Source organism: Hordeum vulgare, chromosome 1H, assembly GCF_904849725.1.
Source record: "Hordeum vulgare subsp. vulgare chromosome 1H, MorexV3_pseudomolecules_assembly, whole genome shotgun sequence".
Taxonomy (NCBI): domain Eukaryota; kingdom Viridiplantae; phylum Streptophyta; class Magnoliopsida; order Poales; family Poaceae; genus Hordeum; species Hordeum vulgare.
In genome coordinates, this window is record NC_058518.1 from 189,281,484 (window position 1) to 189,288,839 (window position 7,356).

Below are 7,356 nucleotides of genomic sequence, written 5' to 3' on the forward strand. Positions count from 1 at the left end.
GAAGTTGAGTCTGTGTAATGGTTCATATGAAACCATGTCTGATTTTGGTTTGTTTTTTGTTTATGTTTTGATGCTAGTCGTGCTTTTGTCGTAGGCAAGACGTAAGCGACTATATCGCCTATCTTATCTTAAGGTTATGTGATGAGTCTTTTCACCCTTGTTTGACACACTTGCATTATACCAACCCCCTTAGGCGTGAATCCCTGTTGTTCCTGTTCCTTTCATCTATTCCAGTTTTTTGACTTGGCTGCTCCAAACAATATGGTGACTGCTACTCGCACTAATAATTTCGGCAGCCCCAACACTAGCGACTGTAGCCCGCAGCAAGAAGCCGGTGGGTGTGCTCAAGCTAGAGGTCACCAGGAGCAGACAGAAGGCGATATTCCCCCACCACCGCCTCCACCTGAGAACATGATGAAAGCACAATTGCTGCCTACGGTGGTTTTGATAATTGATCACAACATATGCATCATTGGACTAATGTGTTTTCCAAGTATATTTTAGAAAAAGTTCAAAAGATGCTATGGCTTAAGGTTTATGTGGAGATACCCGAGGATGCAAGAAAGGAATAATATTGGCTCAAGATTCAAGCTAGAAGACTCTTCATTTTATATTTGTGAGAAATCACTTTTGAGTCCATAGGAAAGCCAATACTACTAAAAGGGGGTGAGGTAAATGAACTGATTGCTCAAATGCTCAAAGTTAGCCACCAAAACACTTAGTCATTTTTCCCACATATCCACTCTATCAAGTTCCACGTTCACAAAATAGGTATCACCAACATTGCCACATCAGACCCACCGAGTTTGAACCTAAGACAGAACCCTAGCCATTCGCACCAAATCGGTGCAACCAAAACTGCATCGGTGCTACCGAGTTCCGTGTGACCAACATTGTGTTGCCAAGATACACAAAATCGGAATTTCCTATTTTGAGTATCAGCGCCACCGAGTTGGCCATCTGACCGTTAGTCACCTTTTCGGTGCCATCGAGTTCTATATATCGGTCACTCCGAGATTCAAAAGTTCACCACTTTAGTGCTAATCGGTACCACCAAGTTGTCCACTTCGGTGTCACCGAGTTTGCTCTTTTGTGTGTGACGCTTGGATTTTGGCTGCTGCCTATATATACCCCTTCACCCATCTTTCATTCGTGGGAGAAGAACTTAGAACAAACACTTCATTTCCAGATCCATTTTTGATAGAGAACCACGTTCTCGTGTGTTGAGACCAAGATATTCCAATCCAATCATTTGAATCTTGATCTCTAGCTTCCCCAAACTGTTTTCCACCAAATCAACCTCTTCTACCCATGCATATTCTGTGAGAGAGAGATTTGTGTTGAGGAGACTCTCTTTACAAGCACAAGAGCAAGGAGTTCATTGATCTACCCCATCTATTACCTTTTGGAGGGTGGTGCCTCCGAGATTGGTTAGGTGTCGCTTGGGACCCTCCTACTTCATCTGGCGGAGTTGAACCAAGATGTTTCTAAGGGAAAGGAGATCGCCTACTTCGTGAAGATCTACCATGAGTAAGGCTAGTGCTCCATGGACAGAAGCCGTGGTGGGATAGACAAGGCCGCTTCTTTGTGGACCCTCCATGGGTGGAGCCCTCCGTGGACTCTCGCAGCCGTTACCCTCCGTGGGTTGAAGTCTCCACTAACATGGACGTACGATAGTGGCACCTATCGGAACCATGCCAAGAATCGTCGTGTCAACCTCATGCGTTTGATCTCCCTTCCTTACTCCTCTATTTAAACTTGCATGTTTACTTTCCGCTGCAATACTATTAGAACTGCATGTGTAGGGTATATTTGACTTGTCATAACTGCCGTAGTTGCCTCTCAAGCAAATTTGGGAAAAGTGAAAGTGCGTTATATCGACTAGAGGGGGGTGAATAGGTGATTTTTAGAATTTCATCGCCGAGGAAATTCCTCACTGATCAATAACGTGCAACGAAAATAGCACAGGATCAAAGATGCAAATATTACAACAGCAGTTTACTTGATGAGGATTATGAGAATTGGTTTGCACTATATGCAGGCATAGAATAAGTAGGTGAAGATTAACTGGTATGAAGAATTTGATGTTGAGGAAATTCAGAGAAAGTCTTAAGAAAATTCTTCAAAAAGTGACAATGAAGGTCTTCAACATACAATATTGAGGAATTAAAAGAGTTGAAGAAATAGAACAGGTATCACGATGAAGACAGTTGTTGATGATGCATTTCCAACTGCTGTGACAGTCGTACGTCTGGTTTGGAGTTGCTTGGTATTGAAACCAAAGGACACACAGTCCCGGGACACACGGTGCCTACTGTATTCTCCTTGATCTAAGGACACACAGTCCTCGCCCAACACTTATGGAAAGACTTCAGGGCAGACTTCCAAACCCTCACAAACTCGGTAACCCGGCGATCCACAATTGACTGCTTGATGCTCTAGACCATGAGGCCTAACCGTCTGGAGGATGCACAGTCCTCAAAGGTAAAAGGCTTCAGTTCCACACAAGAACAAATTCTTCAGTGTTGCTCAATCACTTGGTTTTGATTTGTTGTTTAGTGTTTGGGGTATTTCCTCACTTGATGATTTACTCTCAAAGACTCTAAGGAACTCTAGTTGCTCTAAATGACAAGTGTCAGTTTCTCGCGGAGCAGCCAACCATCTAGTGGTTGTGGGGGTGACTATTTATACCATGGGAGCATCCCGACATGATTTGACATAAATGCCCTTAACTATTGTGACCGTTGGTATGGATAAGATCGATGAGGTGGCGCGTATCGCGACAACGATCGAAACTATCAATCTTGAGAGTCCTCATGTCTCTCGCATTCCTCACCTGAGGCTTTTGTAGGTTTAGGCTTGGGTTGAGTATCATGAGAAAATTCATTCCGTAGTATTACCTCGACCCCCTTTAACAGTACGGTGTTCCTAAGACTCAAGAGTAAAGAAAATGAAGCAGAAAGAATAAGTCTTCACGCTTTGATGTCTTCAGGCAGTTTTTCTGTAGGACACACCGAATTCCTCATCTTCAATATCTTCATGAGGAATATCAATTTCATCGTAATTTCATCGCGATCAAAGTCTTCAAGCTTAGTCCAATTTCTTCAGCCGAAGACATATATTTTTAGGGGTCGATATTCATCATATAACTCAAACTCCTTAGCGACTTATAGAGCCTGTGTATACTTATAAACACATTAGTTACTTAATCTATAAGTCTTCAAACCACCAAAATCACTAACGGCACTAGATGCACTTACAGTCTCTCCCTTTTGGGTGATGGATGATAATTAGGTTAAGTTGTCAACGGGGACAAAAATATGAAGTGTAAATACTGAGTTTGAGGAATATGAAATCAAGATGCTGTGAGACTCCCCGTGAAGATGTGCATATTTTCAGGAATTTTCTTTTCACACTAGATGCACATTGATGATTTATATCATCGAGATCACCCCCTGTATCTTGTAAATCATGCATACATTTGACATATAAAATGTGGAATTTGAGAATGCATGATGAGAATTGGTATCTGACGAATTTCAGCATGCCTGCATTAATATATTTTGAGGAATAAGCATGCGAAGAAAAACGTTCAAAACAGTCAGAGTATCATCGGGCTTAAGTTACAACTCATTACATAAAACACTTCAGAAGAACCAACAGTTTATAACTTAATAAAGTTCATAAGCACCAAAATAGACCCCGTTTGAATACTAACTCAGATTTCTCCCCCTTTGTCATCAAGTGACGAAAAGGGGCAAACAGAGGACTAACGCCCCATGAAGACTTTCACTTCTTGGTTTATGAGGAGGCGTGAGGATTCTTGGCGACAAGGTTCTTCCTTGGACCAGTTGAAGTGTATTCTTGTTCTTCATCTGACTCTGTAGTGCAAAATGAAAAAAAGAACTGTTCTAAAGATCAGGAACTGGAATTGGCTTGAATTTCTTTTCAGGAGGCCACGACCAGTCGAAGTCCTGAATAAACTCCAATTCCTCAAGTTCCTCTTAAGTCTTCAGATGATCCAAGGTGGCCCAGGTACGATCAAACACCTCATGAAGATAATAGTGATTTTTCCTCACGACATTCTGAGTCTCGTTCAGGGTTTTCACAATGGCACTAAAATGACGTTTGACCCATTTGTGATTGTGATCGACCTTCTGATGATGAATGAGGAGTAGCTCTCTATTATTCATCATTCTTGGGCAGTTGGGCTTGGTGGATCTTGGGTAGCAGTGTCATCATATGAAGAATATGACTCTGCTTGGCGAAAATGGCCATCAAGGGGCCGATTTCCTTCATCAATCAGAGATTTGTCTTTGCCTTCAACAGGCTCAAATGTTTTCTTGATGACTCGGATTGGTGGCAGATATCCGATGTGATTTGGAAAATTAGCATGGTAGTTGATGCCTGGCCTGCTTCTGATGAATCTCATAATCCACGATGCATAAATCTTCATGTCAAAAGGCGATAGTGCATTGTCAGCCAAAGTCCCCAGGAGAAGTCATGAAGGTTTATTCGTATGCCATAGATGGTATTGAAAAGAATATTCTTCATGATGCCTACGACATCTTCTTCATCATCATGGATTTTGAATGGAGCGATGACATTGGCCAGGATTCTGTAGACTGTTCGTGGTTCATACTTCAAGTCTTGAACCAAAAAGTGAGTCCTTGGAGGTTGGTCCTTGGCCAAAGGATTCATGAGGACATCCATCAGTTTGTTGGGCACCTCACGTTCATCATACATCAGCATGACATTCTCTAAAGGAATTAAGACTGGAAGATCTCGAAGCAATTCAGTGGCAGGTGCTTTGTAATACGTCTGCTGAGTCATCCAATCCAAAACCCATGTGATGACATCCTTTGGGTCTCCAGAGATGTGCAGTATGGCGTAGAACTGAAGAATGATCTCGCAGTTCCAGTCGCCAATGTCACTCCAGAGAAGGAGCAATAGAGCTTCATGAAGAACAAAGAGGATTGGAGTGAAGCAAGGAATTTCTTCCATGTCACAGTGAGGAATATGCTTGTGCTGAAATATCTTGTTTCCCCCATAGAGCACAGAAGCATAGTAGTTAAGCTGGTTCCTCGTCCAAACCTTCTGGTGCCTGATGCGAAGCTTATCATAAGGATTTGCGCCAGTGAAGTACATCCGTTCTTCATGAAATGCCTCCTTTTGAAACTTTGGCCTTTTGGATAAAGGTTGATTCTGCTTCGGTTGAAGATTATGCTGCTATTCTTAAGGAGGATCTACTCTCACTGCAGTTTCTGTATTTACCAGAACAATAGGAGTTTTAGTATTTGCGGCAAGAGCATTTTCTTCATTCTGAGCATTTTCATCAGGTTGAGGATTTTCCTCAGCTTGAGGAATTTGCTTGTTGGAGGAGGCAGTTGTAGCATTAGTCGCTGCATTATCTTCAGCTGATGCAGCTGATTCTTGAGCAGATTACTCACAGAAGGTCTTCCCATCAGATCCAGTGAGGATTTGTGATGCAGTACGAGTAGGAGAGATTTGAGTTGACCTTGATGAGAGATGAGTTTCTTCCCAGAAGTCATCATGGATAACTAGAGTGGTGCATCCAGTTTCATCATCACCCACAGTTTCATCAGAGGTCTTTTGAGGAATGGTAGGTTGAGGAATATCAACAATTTGTATTTCCTCCTCCATGATTTGTTCAGCTTCACCATCCTCTAGTTCCTCATCATCTTCAGGAATGATGTGGTCAACTCCGAAGGGAACCAGTGAGTAGGATGGAGCTACATTCAGAGGCATAGCATCCACAGGCGTAGTTGAAGACTCAATCTGAGTGACCTTTGGGCACTTCGCCTCTTAGGATTCTGAGGTCATTGAAGCTTTTCTCTTCTTTGCTTCTTTCTGAGCTGCTTTGGTCTACTTCATGTCTGATGCAGACGGAATCATCTTCTTCACCTTTGAGGGTTGAGGTGAAGGAATAGTTTCATCAGGAGTTTGTGCAGACACACTCCTGACAGTTTCCTCAGCTGAAGCATTTTCTTCAGCCGGAACATTTTCTTCAACTAGAGCAGATTCTTCAGCTGCAGTATCTTGAGGAATTTCCGCAGTAGCAGGTTCATCAGCTTCATCTTCTTCTGTCAGCTCAACCGTGTAGCTAGATTCAGGTAGCTTTTGCTGCACAGGAGGAGCAACTTTCTTATTATATTCATCAACTACAGCTGTTGCAACCTTGGTGAAATTCACCTTGACACTTTGACGATCAGATAGGCTTGTGTACTTATCTGTCAAAGTTTTTAGCTCAGCCTGAGTTAAAACAAGAGCTTCAGGTGTCAGATTGAGGAGATTCTGCTTGAGAATTTCTCCTTCTTGTGTATAGCAGCCTTTGCTTGCTTGGGTTGTTGTTCTTTCCATTTTGCCTCATTGATGAAGGTGGCAACCATGTGACTGACACCAGGGGGAAGCTTCAAGTCATCAATGGGAGTGTTTGGATCTTCATACCAGAGGTTGATGGAGTCCAGCAGAACCTTCGGGTCCATGGCAAGAGGAATAAAGCTGTCTGAGGCTTGTGCAACTCGTTCCTGCTTGTTTCTGATGATTGCTTCAAGAGTTCCATCATCAAATTCCTCACTTCCTTCTGATGCAGAAGGAATGTTGATGACTTTGCTAGGACTAGGCCTGATGCCTCTTCCAGCAGTCATTTTAGTCTTCAAGAGAGCCAGTGAAGACTTTGTAGCAGAACTCGTGGAAGATGGCACTCAGGAGTTGGAATGAGCAGGCTGATGCTTAACTAACTGCTCCTGTTAAGGCTGTGAGGACTGTGGTGCTGTTGAAGGTTTTGGCACTGGTGCATCCTTCTCAGGCAATTGCTCTTTTGGCACTGAGTCCTTTGGTTTCTTCTGTAGAGTCTTCTTCTGAGGAATAGTTGTACCAGAGCCTTTAGCAGCTGAAGAGGTGGTCGCAGTGGCAGCAGCAGCAGAGTCATCGTTGAATTTCTTCACGGCTGCTTATGCTTTCTTCTGTAGCTTAGACAAATGTTTGTATTTCTCATCAGGGTATCTCAATTGTTTCAACGCTTGAGGGATTTGCAGCTTGTTAATCACCCCGAGGGGGCCTCTTGCAAGGTGGCTTGAGGGCAATTTTCTTCGCATATTTTGGAGTTTCATAGCGGTATTCTTTCCACTCCTTAGCCCACCTTCGTTCGATTTTCTGAAGCCTTATATTGCGCTTCGCCATGGTTCCTTTGTCATATATTTACTCATCAGGAGTGCAGTAGTCAGCATATATATCTTCAGGAATATTAACTGCAGTGTTCTGTTCAAGCTTCTTTCCTCCCTTTTGCTTCCTATCATCTTCCATTTTCTTCAACTAAGGCTTTTGCTGAGGAAT